Raw genomic sequence first — 15,232 nt, forward strand, 5'->3', positions numbered from 1 at the left:
CATATGCTGGTGCGGTTGGCCCTGGGTTCCTCCTAATGCAAGACAATGCTAGACCTCATGTGGCTGGAGTGTGTCAGCAGTTCCTGCAAGAGGAAGGCATTGATGCTATGGACTGGCCCGCCCGTTCCCTACACCTGAATCCAATTGAGCACATCTGGGACATCATGTCTCGCTCCATCCACCAACGCCACGTTGCACCACAGACTGTCCAGGAGTTGGCGGATGCTTTAGTCCAGGTCTGGGAGGAGATCCCTCAGGAGACCAACCGCCACCTCATCAGGAGCATGCCCAGGCGTTGTAGGGAGGTCATACAGGCACGTGGAGGCCACACACACTACTGAGCCTCATTTTGACTTGTTTTAAGGACATTACATCAACGTTGGATCAGCCTGTAGTGTGGTTCTCCACTTTAATTTTGAGTGTGACTCCAAATCCAGACCTCCATGGGTTGATAAATTGGATTTCCATTGATTATTTTTGTGTGAGTTTGTTGTCAGCACATTCAACTATGTAAAGAAAAAAGTATTTAATAAGATTATTTCATTCATTCAGATCTAGGATGTGTTATTTTAGTGTTCCCTTTATTTTTTTCAGCAGTGTATTATATTACAAGCTTAGGGGACCACAGTGACAGAAAGGAAGCAAATGCTGTCTGTGGAACAAAAAATGTTTTTTAATTAAGTAGGCTCTCCTTTACAGTAAAACGACAGACGGCGGCTCGCCCAAGCTGCACTAGACACAATACAGAAGAGGAATAGGCAGCTCTGCTTGCATCTGTTTGATATTCTTCATGATTTTTGTCACTCACTCCATTGTCCAGCACTCTGAAGTGTCATATTCTACACTGTAACACATTCCAGTTTTTTTTCTTCAGGGAATTTACTGGCAGCCAGTTACCTGTAAAACATTTTTAAAAAGTACAGTATGTCACAGTAAATATTGTATTATCTGGTATTTTATAGGAATACACATTGGTTAGCAGAAAAGCATAGGAGGCGGTATGTGGATAGATAGCCACACAAACTAAAAGGAGCTATATGGGAGGCAGTGCAGTAGACACAACACAACCTCCAACAGACAATAACAGGGAAGATACAGTATAGGATGGACAAAGCTGCTGAATGTTAATTTATTCTGGACAGATTCTGGGTGGGAGCTTTGACTCTGCAGTCCCCGGTGGGTCTGAGACTGTATCAACTACCAAGAGACTCCACATATCAGCATCTCCCAGTGAATCGATATCTGACAGAAGATACTACTACCTGAGTAGAATGGTCAATTCTCTATCGGCAGGTGTACTGTACACTTCACATGACTATACTTCATGCCAGATAGTCACTATCTAGTCACTATAACAACTTAATCTTTGAGGAAAGCCTCTGTATTACCAGTGCAATACCCATCATACCTTTTGTGGATGCAATTTCCTCTTTCAGATGGACCTGATCTTTCACAACAGAATACTCTCAAGTTTGTTTTGTTATTGCGATAATTTTTCCCGTTGTTTTGTTGGTTTGTTTGTTTGTTTTTCGAGAGCAAAAGCATTGCCGAGAGAACTCTACTGAATCACTTCCCTTCCTTATTTTGGAACTAGTTGGGTTTCAGTACCAGGGAGTCACTGGGGTCGATTACAACCACAGTTCCTCATTACCCGCTGAGTAGAAACAGAGCTAGTCTAGAGAAGCATGGCCCTGCCGTCCCCGCACTGATTGTCAACTCACTTCAGCTCTAAAATTGCAAATGGAAAATGACCCATTGTGTCTGCAAATAGTGTAGCAGCAGCAAATCGTCAGCCTGGAAACAAGAGAGAGATGGGAACACCAGTAACCCGTCACATCTGGCATGTACTAATATTATAGATTATGCAATTAACAAGCTGTTGGTTGTTCCTCGTTATTTCAGTCAGATGGTGCGACAGGCAGCTTTTTGGCAAAGTGCTACTCCGGGACATTTTAGTGATTCTTGTTAATCAGGCTTTTTCAATCTGCCTAATGCAACTTCAATGTCTGTGCAATTACTAATCTGCTATCGTAATTAGATCACTCTGTTGTCACAGATAATTTTTCTGCGGTGCAGGTAGTGTTTAAAAAGGCTTCCAAGGTTTGTAATTTCCACTTAAAAATGTCAGACTTGATTTGCCCTGACATAAAATATATCAACCCATACAAAAATTTCCATGAATTACAATGCACATAATAACTCACATTTCCTGTTGCTGCAGGATTATTTTCCTGCTGTGAGAAACAGGTCAAATTAAGACAGCACAGCTGTAGATGGGTGGGTGAATAACACGAACGCCTAACGACTCAAAAGATTTGAGTTTGAATCTCATCATGGACAACTTTAGCATTTTAGCTAATTAGCAACGTTTCAACTACTAACTACTTTTTTGCTACTTTGCAACTACTTAGCATGTTAGCTAAGCCTTCCCCTAACACTAACCTTAACTGTTTTAGCTAACCCTTCCCCTAAACTTAACCCTTTAACCTAACTCCTAAATGTAACTTTAACCTTAACCCTAGCCCCTAACCCCTAGCCTAGCTAACTTTAGCCAGCAAACTAACATTAGCCACCTAGCCACCTATCTAGAATTCATATCATACATTTCGCAAATTCGTAACATGTAGTACGTTTTGAGAATTCCTAACATATTGTATATTTTTCAAATTCGGAACATACAGTGCATTTGGAAAATATTCAGACCCCTTTCCTTTTTCCACATTTTATTACAGCCTTTTATGGCCTTTTATTACGGCCATTTTATTACAGCCTTAATCTAAAATAATTATATATATAAATATATATATATATATATATATATATATATATATATACACAATATATACTGCTCAAAAAAATAAAGGGAACAATTAAACAACACATCCTAGATCTGAATGAAATAAATAATCTTATTAAATACTTTTTTCTTTACATAGTTGAATGTGCTGACAACAAAATCACACAAAAATAATCAATGGAAATCCAATTTATCAACCCATGGAGGTCTGGATTTGGAGTCACACTCAAAATTAAAGTGGAAAACCACACTACAGGCTGATCCAACTTTGATGTAATGTCCTTAAAACAAGTCAAAATGAGGCTCAGTAGTGTGTGTGGCCTCCACGTGCCTGTATGACCTCCCTACAACGCCTGGGCATGCTTCTGATGAGGTGACGGATGGTCTTCTGAAGGATCTCCTCCCAGACCTGGACTAAAGCATCCGCCAACTCCTGGACAGTCTGTGGTGCAATGTGGCATTGGTGGATGGAGCGAGACATGATGTCCCAGATGTGCTCAATTGGATTCAGGTCTGGGGAACGGGCGGGCCAGTCCATAGCATCAATGCCTTCCTCTTGCAGGAACTGCTGACACACTCCAGCCACATGAGGTCTAGCATTGTCTTGCATTAGGAGGAACCCAGGGCCAACCGCACCAGCATATGGTCTCACAAGGGGTCTGAGGATCTCATCTCGGTACCTAATGGCAGTCAGGCTACCTCTGGCGAGCACATGGAGGGCTGTGCGGCCCCTCAAAGAAATGCCACCCCACACCATGACTGACCCACCGCCAAACCGGTCATGCTGGAGGATGTTGCAGGCAGCAGAACGTTCTCCACGGCGTCTCCAGACTCTGTCACGTCTGTCGCGTGCTCAGTGTGAACCTGCTTTCATCTGTGAAGAGCACAGGGCGCCAGTGGCGAATTTTCCAATCTTGGTGTTCTCTGGCAAATCCCAAACGTCCTGCACGGTGTTGGGCTGTAAGCACAACCCCCACCTGTGGATGTCGGGCCCTCATACCACCCTCATGGAGTCTGTTTCTGACCGTTTGAGCAGACACATGCACATTTGTGGCCTGCTGGAGGTCATTTTGCAGGGCTCTGGCAGTGCTTCTCCTGCTCCTCCTTGCACAAAGGCGGAGGTAGCGGTCCTACTGCTGGGTTGTTGCCCTCCTACGGCCTCCTCCACGTCTCCTGATGTACTGGCCTGTCTCCTGGGTGCGCCTCCATGCTCTGGACACTACTCTGACAGACACAGCAAACCTTTTTGCCACAGCTCGCATTGATGTGCCATCCTGGATGAGCTGCACTACCTGAGCCACTTGTGTGGGTTGTAGACTCCGTCTCATGCTACCACTAGAGTGAAAGCACCGCCAGCATTCAAAAGTGACCAAAACATCAGCCAGGAAGCATAGGAACTGAGAAGTGGTCTGTGGTCCCCACCTGCAGAACCACTCCTTTATTGGGGGTGTCTTGCTAATTGCCTATAATTTCCACCTGTTGTCTATTCCATTTGCACAACAGCATGTGAAATTTATTGTCAATCAGTGTTGCTTCCTAACTGGACAGTTTGATTTCACAGAAGTGTGATTGACTTGGAGTTACATTGTGTTGTTTAAGTGTTCCCTTTATTTTTTTGAGCAGTGTATATTTAATCCTCATCAGTCTACACAAAATATCCCATTATATCAAATATTATTTTAAAAAAATGTGGGTGCAAATATATTACAAATAAAAACAAAAATACCTTATTTACTTAAGTATTCAAACCCTTTGCTATGAGACACCAAATTGAGCTCAGGTGCATCCTGTTTCCATTGATCATCCTTGAGATGTTTCTACAACTTGATTGGAGTCCACCTGTGGTAAATTCAATTGATTTGACATGATTTGGAAAGGCACACACCTGTCTATATAAGGTCCCACAGTTGACAGTTCTTGTCAGAGCAAAAGCCAAGCCATGAGGTCGAAGGAATTGTCCGTAGAGCTCCGAGACAGGATTGTGTCGAGACACAGATCTGGGAAAGGGTACTAAAACATTTCTGCAGCATTGAAGGACCACAAGAACAGTGGCCTCCATCATTCTTAAATGGAAGAAGTTTGGAACCACCAAGACTCTTCCTAGAGCTGGCCGTTTGGCCAAACTGAGCAATTGGGTGTAGGGCCTTGGTCAAGGAGGTGACCAAGAACCCGATGGTCACTCTGACAGAGCTCTAGAGTTTCTCTGTGGAGATGGGAGAACCTTCCAGAAGGACAACCATCTCTGCAGCACTCCACCAATCAGGCCTTTATGATAGAGAGGCCAGATGGAAGCCACTCCTCAGTAAAAGGCACATGACAGGCCGCTTGGGGTTTGCCAAAAGGGACTTAATGGACTATCACACCATGAGAAACAAGATTCTCTGGTCTGATGAAACCAAGATTGAACTCTTTGGCCTGAATGCCAAGCGTCACGTCTGGAGGAAACCTGGCACCATCCCTACGGTGAAGCATGGTGGTGGCACCATCATGCTGGGGAGATTTTTTCAGTGACAGTGAGACTAGTCTGGATTGAGGGAAAGATGAACAGAGAAAAGTACAGAGAGATCCTTGATAAAAACCTGAATGCCAAGCGTCACGTCTAGAGGAAACCTGGCATCATCCCTACGGTGAAGCATGGTGGTGGCAGCATCATGCTGGGGGGATGATTTTCAGTGACAGGGAGACTAGTCTGGATTGAGGGAAAGATGAACGGAGAAAAGTACAGAGAGATCCTTGATAAAAACCTGCTCCAAAGCGCTCAGGATGTCAGACAGGGGCAACGGTTCAACTTCCAACAGGACAACGACCCAAAGCACACAGCCAAGACAACGCAGGAGTGGCCTCAGGACAGGACTTTGAATGTCCTTGAGTGGCCCAGCCAGAGCTCCGACTTGAACCCAATCGAACATCTCTGGAGAAACCTGAAAATAGCTGTGCAGCAACACTCCCCATCCAACCTGACAGAGCTTGAGAGGATCTGCAGAAAATAATGGGAGAAACTCCCCAAATACAGGTGTGTCAAGCTTGTAGCGTCCTGCACAAGACGACTTGAGGCTGTAATCGCTGCCAAAGTGCTGAGTAAAGGGTCTGAATGCTTATGTAAATGTGACATTTCTAAAAAACAGTTTTTACTTTGTCATTATGTGCTATTGTGTGTAGATTGATGAAGAAAAAAACAATTTAATCAATTTTAGAATTAGGCTGTAACGCAACAAAATGTGGAAATAGCCAAGGGGTTGGAATACTTTCTGAAATGTATAGTATTATACGAATTGTAATTCTCATCATATTAAATTAAATGGGTGATGGACATCTACAAACTAATACATACCATACGAAACAGAACATATCATACTTGCATAGCTGAGACCAGGTTGGTATAATACAGTTGAAGTCTGAAGTTTACATACACCTTAGCCAAATACATTTAAACTCAGTTTTTCTCAATTCCTGACATTTAATCCTAATAAAAATTCCCTGTCTTAGGTCAGTTAGGATCACCACTTTATTTTAAGAATGTGAAATGTCAGAATACTAGTAGAGAGAATGATTTATTTCAGCTTTCATCACATTCCCAGTGGGTCAGAAGTTTACATACACTCAATTAGCATTTGGTAGCATTGCCTTTAAATTGTTCAACTTGGGTCAAACGTTTCGGGTAGCCTTCCACAAGCTTCCCACGATAAGTTGGATGAATTTTGGCCCATTCCTCCTGACAGAGCTGGTGTAACTGAGTCAGGTTTGTAGGCCTCCTTGCTCCCACACATTCTCTATAGGTTTGAGGTCAGGACTTTGTGATGGCCACTCCAATACCTTGACTTTGGTGCCCTTAAGCCTTTTTGCCACAATTTTGGAAGTATGCTTGGGGTCATTGTCCATTTGGAGGACCCATTTGCGACCAAGCTTTAACATCCTGACTGATGTCTTGAGATGTTGCTTCATTATATCCACATAATTTTCCTTCCTCGTGATGCCAGCTATTTTGTGAAGTGCACCAGTCCCTCCTGCAGCAAAGCACCCCCACAACATGATCCTGCAACCCCCCGTGCTTCACGGTTGGGATGGTGTTCTTCGGCTCCCAAGGATGAACAAGACCTGTGGAGGTCTACACATTTTTTTCTGAGTTCTTGGCTGATTTGTTTTGATTTTCCCATGATGTCATGCAAAGAGGCACTGAGTTTGAAGGTTGGCCTTGAAATACATCCACAGGTACACCTCCAATTGACTCAAAGTATGTAAATTAGCCTGTCAGAAGCTTCTAAAGCCATGACATAATTTTCTGGAATTTTCCAAGCTGTTTAAAGGCACAGTCAACTTAGTGTATGTAAATGTCTGACCCACTGGAATTGTGATACAGTGAATTATAAGTGAAATAATCTGTCTGTAAACAATTGTTGGAAAATGATTTGTGTCATGCACAAAGTAGATTTCCTCACCGACTTGCCAAAACTATAGTTTGTTAACAAGAATTTGTTGAGTGGTTGAAAAAGGAGTTTTAATGACACCAACCGAAGTGTATGTTAACTTGTTGGATAATTGATATAGAGTTGAAGTGGGAAGTTCACAAATATTTGACATTTTACTGCATTGTTAGGAGCTAGTAACTAAAGCATGTTGCTTCTCCCGCTATAATATCTGCTAAACTGTGTAAGTGACCAATAAACTGTTTTTTGATTTAATAAGCATGTGTTAATATAATAATAATAATAGTTAATATTATTATTTTATTTCTTGCATGTTGGTCTTATGCATATTGTACTAAGAAAATAATGTACTCCATACATTTTTTTTGATACTTAAGTACATTTTAGCTGTTCCATTTACTTTTGATACTTAAGTAGATTTAAAACCAAATACTTTTAGACTTTTACTCAAGTAACATTTTACTGGGTGACTTTCACTTTTACTTGAGTCATTTTCAACTAAGGTATCTTTACTACCTCATGGAGCTGGTTGAGAGCATGCCAAGAGTGTGCAAAGCTGTCATCAAGGCAAAAGGTAGCTATTTTGAAGAATCTCAAATATACATATATTTTGATTTGTTTAATACTTTTTTTGGTTACTACATGATTCCATATGTGTTATTTCATAGTTTGGATTTCTTCGCTATTATTCTACAATGTAGAAAACAGCAAAAGTAAAGAAAAACCCTTGAATGAGTAGGTGTGTCCAAACCTTTCACTGGGACTGTATATATATATATACATATATATACAGTGATATATATATATATATATATTATTTTTACAAAGAAATCTAGAAATGTCAGAACAAGTCCAATTAACAACCCAAATAGCACTGTAACAGTAATCCAAATGCAATCTACAGCCAAGTACGTACTGTATATACACCACTTATAGTTTAGCATAGAAAGGCATCACAAGAGATTGCATGAGCAACTTAGGTCAATAAAACTGTAGTGGATTGGATGTCATCGTTAATACCAGAGCTATAGTGTATATTTCTGAGGGAATTCAATATCTCAAACTGCATTGAATGCATTCTGATCTCCAGGACTAATCAAGATGTATAATCTGTAAAGCAGAAAACAGTTACTACAATTTTCATCTCCATAAACGACTCCTCATTTCAGTGCAGAAAATCAGTAAATCACCATTCTATCTGCCTGGGGGAAGTCAATCCCTTTTTAATGATTGCCCTTGGGCAACTTGAGTAATTTAAATGAGTTTCATCGACAGCAGCATTAGAGAGAGAAAGCAGTTTTGGGTGTAAATGCTTTGGTAATCAGGCCACATAATCAGGGACGGTGATCTGGTGGTTGCTAAGCCACTTGGAGTTGATTAGTCTAGTATCAAATAACAATTGCACTTTAATAATCATAGTGGAATTAAAACAGATTCCCTCTTATTTGATGACTAGGCATAGGTTGTAAAATAATGATGAAGTCATTGTATTTTATGTTAAAGTTCGTCACACACTACATCCAGGATCAAGCCTATAGCCTACTACAGTATGTATACTCTATGGCTTTTTCTACCTTCTGCTGCCACTCCCTGGCCATGCCCATCTAATGTAGCCTGTGTGTGTGTGTGGTGTGTGTGTGTGTGTGTGTGTGTGTGTGTGTGTGTGTGTGTGTGTGTGTGTGTGTGTGTGTGTGTGTGTGTGTGTGTGTGTGTGTGAGAGAAAGAAGATGGCATGTCTTTGAATTCAATGCATCTTCACCTACACATTTTAAATGTGTGTTTTAAATTTGTTTTAATTGGACCCAAAACTGTGTTTTATTATTCAAACCTTTCCATATATGTATACATTTACCATCAACTTCATTCTCAACAGTCAGTAGTTCTGTAACGGGCGTCGTAAGGATTGGACCAAGGTGCAGCGGGAACGCGTATACTCATCCTCTTTAAATCAAAAGAAGGACAAACAAACAAATCACGTATACAAAACAACGAACGCCACTAAACAGTCCTGTCATGTGCACAGACACAAAACAGGAAACAACTACCCACAAATCCCATTACAAAAACACCCCTATACATAGGACCTTCAATCAGAGGCAACGAGGAACAGCTGCCTCCAATTGAAGGTCAATCAACAAACCCTAAACATAGAAGTAGAAAACTAGACTGAACATAGAAAACCACTAACCTAGAACATAGACCAATTTGAGTGTGTTCAGGTGTGTTGGCCACACCTAATAATTGGCCACACCTGATGGGTATTCTACTAAGCAGGTTTGAGGAGTTAAATCAAATCAAATTGTATTTGTCACATGCGCCGAATACAACAGAATACAACAACCTTACTGTGAAATGCTTACTTACAAGCCCTTAACCAATAACGCAGTTTAAGAAATAGAGTTAAGAAAATATTTACTAAATATACTCAAGTAAAAATTACATAACAATAACGAGGCTATATACAGGGGGTACCGGTACCGTGTCAATGTGCGGGGGTACAGGTTAGTTTGTAAAGTGACTATGCATAAATAAACAGCGACTAGCAGCAGTGTAAAAACCAAGGGGGGGGGGGGGGGGGGGACGGGCAATGTAAATAGTCCGGGTGGCCATTTGATTAATTGTTCAGCAGTCTTACTGCTTATGGCTGTTAAGGAGCCTTTTGGTCCTAGACTTGGCGCTCCGGTACCGCTTGCCGTGCGGTAGCAGAGAGAACAGTCTATGACTAGGGTTGACTGGCGTGACAATTTTTTGGGCTTTCCTCTGACACCGCCTATATAGGTCCTGGACGTCAGGAAGCTTGGCCCCAGTGATGTACTGGGCCGTACGCACTACCCTCTGTAGCGCCTTACGGTCAGGTGCCGAGCAGGATGCTCTCGATGGTGCAGCTGTAAAACGTTTTGAGGATCTGGGGGCCCATGCCAAATCTTTTCAGTCTTGTGAGTGGGAAAAGGTGTTGTCGTGCCCTCTTCACAACTGTCTTGGTGTGTTTGGACCATGATAGTTCTTTGCTGAGGTGGACACCAAGGAACTTTAAACTGTCGACCCGCTCCACTTCAGCCCTGTTGATGTTAATCAGGCCCTGTTTGGCCCTCCTTTTCCTATAGTTCATGATCAGCTCCTTTGTCTTGCTCACATTGAGGGAGAGGTTGTTGTCCTGGCACCACACTGCCAGGTCTCTGACGTCCTCCCTGTAGGCTGTCTCATCGTTGTCAGCAAACTTACGACACAAATTGTTGGAGTCATGCTTGGCCACGCAGTTGTGGTTGAACAGGAAGTACAGGAGGGGACTAAGCACGCATCCCCGAGGGGCCCCAGTGTTGAGGATCAGCATGGCAGATGTGTTGTTGCCCTTACCACCTGGTGCGGCTCATCAGGAAGTCCAGGATTCAGTTGCAGAGGGAAGTGTTAATAAGTCCCAGGGTCCTTAGCTTAGTGATGAGCTTTGTGGGCACTATGGTGTTGAACGCTGAGCTGTAGTCAATGAACAGCATTCTCACATAGGTGTACCATTTGTCCAGGTGAGAAAGGGCAGTGTGGAGTACGATTGAGATTGTGTCATCTGTGGATCTGTTGGGACGGTGTGCAAATTGGAGTGGGTCTAGGGTGTCTGGGATGATGGTGTTAATGTGGCAACGACAAGCCTGTCAAAGCCCCATGATTACAGTGAGTGCTACAGGGCGGTAGTCATTTTGGCATGATGCCTTAGAGTTCTTGGGAACAGGAATAATGGTACTCAACTTAGGACAAGGAGAGGTTGAAAATAACTGTGAATATGCCTACCAGTTGTTTTGCGCATGCACTGAGAATGCACCTTGGAATACCATTGGCCTTGCAGTTACTTGCCCAACGCTCTAACCACTACACTACCTGCCGCCCCATGTAGCTTTGTACACCTGTGGTGTTCCCGGTCAAAACTGACCGGTCATTAGAAATGAATGGGTGAAACTACAATTAGTGTATAAAATTGAGTTCAGGCACATGCCCATTCATCAGATGGACACACTTCCTTTCCCAGACCCCCACGTGCATGTGTGTTTGAGCACACACACACCTCACTCCCCTTCTTGGCTTCCATGGCAACCCCCATGGGAACCTTTTTTTTTGTAAGTCGCTCTGGATAAGAGCGTCTGCTAAATGACTTAAATGTAATGTAATGTAATGTAACCTTTCCCCAATAGAATCTTTCCCCCATGGGAACCACACCTGTTGGCATTCTCAAACAATCGCAACTTTGTTTCAATAATATATATAACTTTTCTTGCAGCTCTGGTATATAAAGCTTTTTTGAGGCTTTGTTCAAAATTCATTCTGTGGCAGCACAATTGTAATGAATACTCAGGGAGAAAAAGATGTGCAGATGTTTATTAAGCCTTCGCAGAAGGCAGGAATCATGGTCACAGGTAGGTAGTCAAAAACAAACAACACCTCACAACCATACAAACAGAAAGAACTGAACTAAATAGGGAGCGGATGAGACCAGGTGAGAAACAAACACAGGTGAAATCAATGAACAAAAATGAAAGACAGGGCTATGTTCCAGAACACAAAGAAACAGGGCTATGTTCCAGAACACAAAGAAACTGGGCTACGTTCCAGAACACAAAGAAACAGGGCTACGTTCAAGAACACAAAGAAACAGGGCTACGTTCAAGAACACAAGGTTGAAAAGAAAAGCAGAACCTAGAAAAGAAAAGCAGAACCTTACAACAATGACCAAACAATATACTGTATGTGAGTCTCTTGATCATATCTTTGATCATGACACTGGTGAGGAGGAGAGAGTCCTTGTTTAAACTTTGACACAAAGTAGTCTGTGATAAATAGCACAATATGTTTCATCTGAGTATTTGTTATAGTCAAAATAATCCATATATTATGCGTTTGTTACTCAAAAACGAGATGTATGAGCTCAGGTCAATGAGGCCTACAAGGCATAAATAGCAAATAGAAGTTCAAAACTTGTAATGTTCACAAGAACGTAAATTGATAAAAAGATCTAGCACAACATTTGGTGATAGTATATGTATTATTATGGATTTATAATCAGCCATAATAGGGCGTTCATTTTGGACCGGGAACACAGAACTAATTAACATGAAACGAACAGGAGGGTTAGTGAAGAGCTCAGAGTTTGACTAGCCATGTGCAACATGCATGCGCAGTTACAAGCCTGCTAGAGTTAGCGGCAGGAGGACAAACAATATCCACCTTCCTAGTACGGATGAAGCCTGAGCTGGAATGTGAAGCTAACTGAAGCTGGTTAAATGGTAAACTTCATCTATATGCGAATGATACTATTATGTATGCTATTGCCCCGACTGTGCATGTCAGAGCAGAAACTATACCAGGAAGTTAAAGGAGCTATCCGTAGACCTCCAAGATGGAATTGTCATGAGGTATATATCTGGAAAAGGGTACAAAACCATTTCTAGAGTGTTGAACATTTCCAAGAACACAGTGGTCTCCATCATTGGGAAATTGAAAAAATATGGAACTACCCAGACTCTGCCTATAGCTGGCCGTCCGACCAAACTGAGCAACCGGGCAAGAAGGACCTTGGTCAGGGAGGTGACCAAGAACCCAGTGACCAATCTGACAGAACTACAGAGTTCCTTGGCTGAGATGGGAGAACCTGCCAGAAGGACAACAGTCTCTACAGCACTTCCCCAATCTGGGATTTATGGGAGAGTGGCCAGATGGAAGCAACTCCTGAGAAAAAGGCACATGACAGCACACTTGGAGTTTGCAGAAAGTAATGAAAGACTCTGAGATCATAATGCAAAAGATCCTGTGGTCTGATGATACAAAAATTGTACTCTTTGGCCTGAATGCAAAGCGCTATGTCTGGTGAAAACCAAGCACAGCTCATCACCCATCTAACACCATCCCTACCGTGAAGCATGGTGGTTGCATCATCATGCTATGGGGACTGGGAGACTGGTAAGGATAGAGGGAACAATGAAGGCAGCCAAATACAGGTCAATCCTTAATGAGAACCTGATTCAGAATGCCAACAACCTTAGACTGGGGCGAAGATTTCAAAATCAAATCAAAGTATATTTGTCACGTGCGCCGAATACAACAGGTGTAGTAGACCTTACAGTAAAATGCAAATAGCCTGGTTAGCCAATGTGCGGGAGCACTGGTTGGTCGGGCTAATTGAGGTAGTATGTACATATGTACATGAATGTACAGTTAAAGTGACTGTGCATATAGGAAAAACAGAGTGTAGCAGCAGTGTAAAAGAGGGGTTGAGGGGGGCACACAATGCAAATAGTCCAGGTAGCCATTTGATTATCTGTTCAGGAGTCTTATGGCTTGGGGGTAAAAACTGTTGAGAAACCATTTTGTCCTAGACTTGGCACTCAGGTACCGCTTGCCATGTGGAAGGAAGTAGAGAGAACAGTTTATGACTGGGGTGGCTGGGGTCTTTGACAATTTTTAGGGCCTTCCTCTGACACTGCCTGGTGTAGAGGTCCTGGATGCCAGGCAGCTTAGCCCCAGTGATGTACTGGGCCATACGCACTACCCTCTGTAATTGCCGTAACAGGCAGTGATGCAACCAGTCAGGATGCTCTTGATGTTGCAGCTGTAGAACCTTTTGAGGATCTTAGGACCCATGCCAAATCTTTTTAGTTTCCTGAGGGGGAATAGGCTTTGTCGTGCCCTCTTCACGACTGTCTTGGTGTGTTTGGTCCATTCTAGTTTGTTGGTGATGTGGACACCAAGGAACTTGAAGCTCTCAACCTGCTCCACTACAGCCCCATTGATAAGAATGGGGGCGTACTCAGTCCTCCTTTTCCTGTAGTCCACAATCATCTCCTCAGTCTTGGTTATGTTGAGGGATAGGTTGTTATTCTGGCACCACCTGGCCAGGTCTCTGACCTCCTCTCTATAGGCTCGTCGTTGTTGGTAATCAGGCCTACCACTGTTGTGTCATCTGCAAACTTGATGATGGTGTTGGTGTCGTGCCTGGCAATGCAGTCATGGGTGAACAGGGAGTACAGGAGGGGACTGAGCACGCACCCCTGGGGGGCTCCAGTGTTGAGGATCAGCATGGCAGATGTGTTGCTACCTACCCTCACCACCTGCGGGGCGGCCCGTCAGGAAGTCCAGGATCCAGTTGCAGAGGGAGGTGTTTAGTCCCAGGATACTTAGTTTAGTGATGAGCTTTGAGGGTACTATGGTGTTGAACGCTGAGCTGTAGTCAATGAATAGCATTCTCAGATAAGTGTTCGTTTTGTCCAGGTGGGAAAGGGCAGTGTGGAGTGCAATAGAGATTGCATCATCTGTGGATCTGTTTGTGCGGTATGCAAATTGGAGTGGGTCTAGAGTTTCTGGGATGATGGTGTTGATGTGAGCCATTACTAGCCTTTCAAAGCATTTCATGGCTACGGACATGAGTGCTATGGGTCTGTAGTCATTTAGGCAGGTTGCCTTTGTGTTTTTGGGCACAGGGACTATGGTGGTCTGCTTGAAACATGTTGGTATTACAGACTCAATCAGGGAGATGTTGAAAATGTCAGTGAAGACACCTGCAAGTTTGTCAGCACATGCCCAGAGCACACGTCCTGGTAATCTGTCTGGCCCCGCAGCCTTGTGTATGTTGACCTGTTTAATGGTCTTAGTCACGTCGGCTACGGAGAGCGTGATCACACAGTCATCCGGAACAACTGATGCTCTCATGCATGCCTCAGTGTTGCTTACCTCGAAGCGAACATAGAAGTGATTTAGCTCGTCTGGTAGACTCGTGTCACTAGGCAGCTCGCGGCTGTGCTTCCCTTTGTAGTCTGTAATAGTTTGCGAGCCCTGCCACATAAGACGAGCGTCAGAGCCGGTGTAGTATGATTCAATCTTAGCCCTGTATTGACGCTTTGCCTGTTTGATGGTTCATCGCAGGGCATAGCAGGATTTCTTGTACGCTTCCGGGTTAGAGTCCCGCACCTTGAAAGCGGCAGCACTACCCGTTAGCTCAGTGCGAATGTTGCCTGTAATCCCTGGCTTCTGGTCG

The sequence above is a fragment of the Salmo salar genome, chromosome 16 (genome assembly GCF_965601325.2).
Source record: "Salmo salar chromosome 16, fSalSal1, whole genome shotgun sequence".
Taxonomy (NCBI): Eukaryota; Metazoa; Chordata; class Actinopteri; order Salmoniformes; family Salmonidae; genus Salmo; species Salmo salar.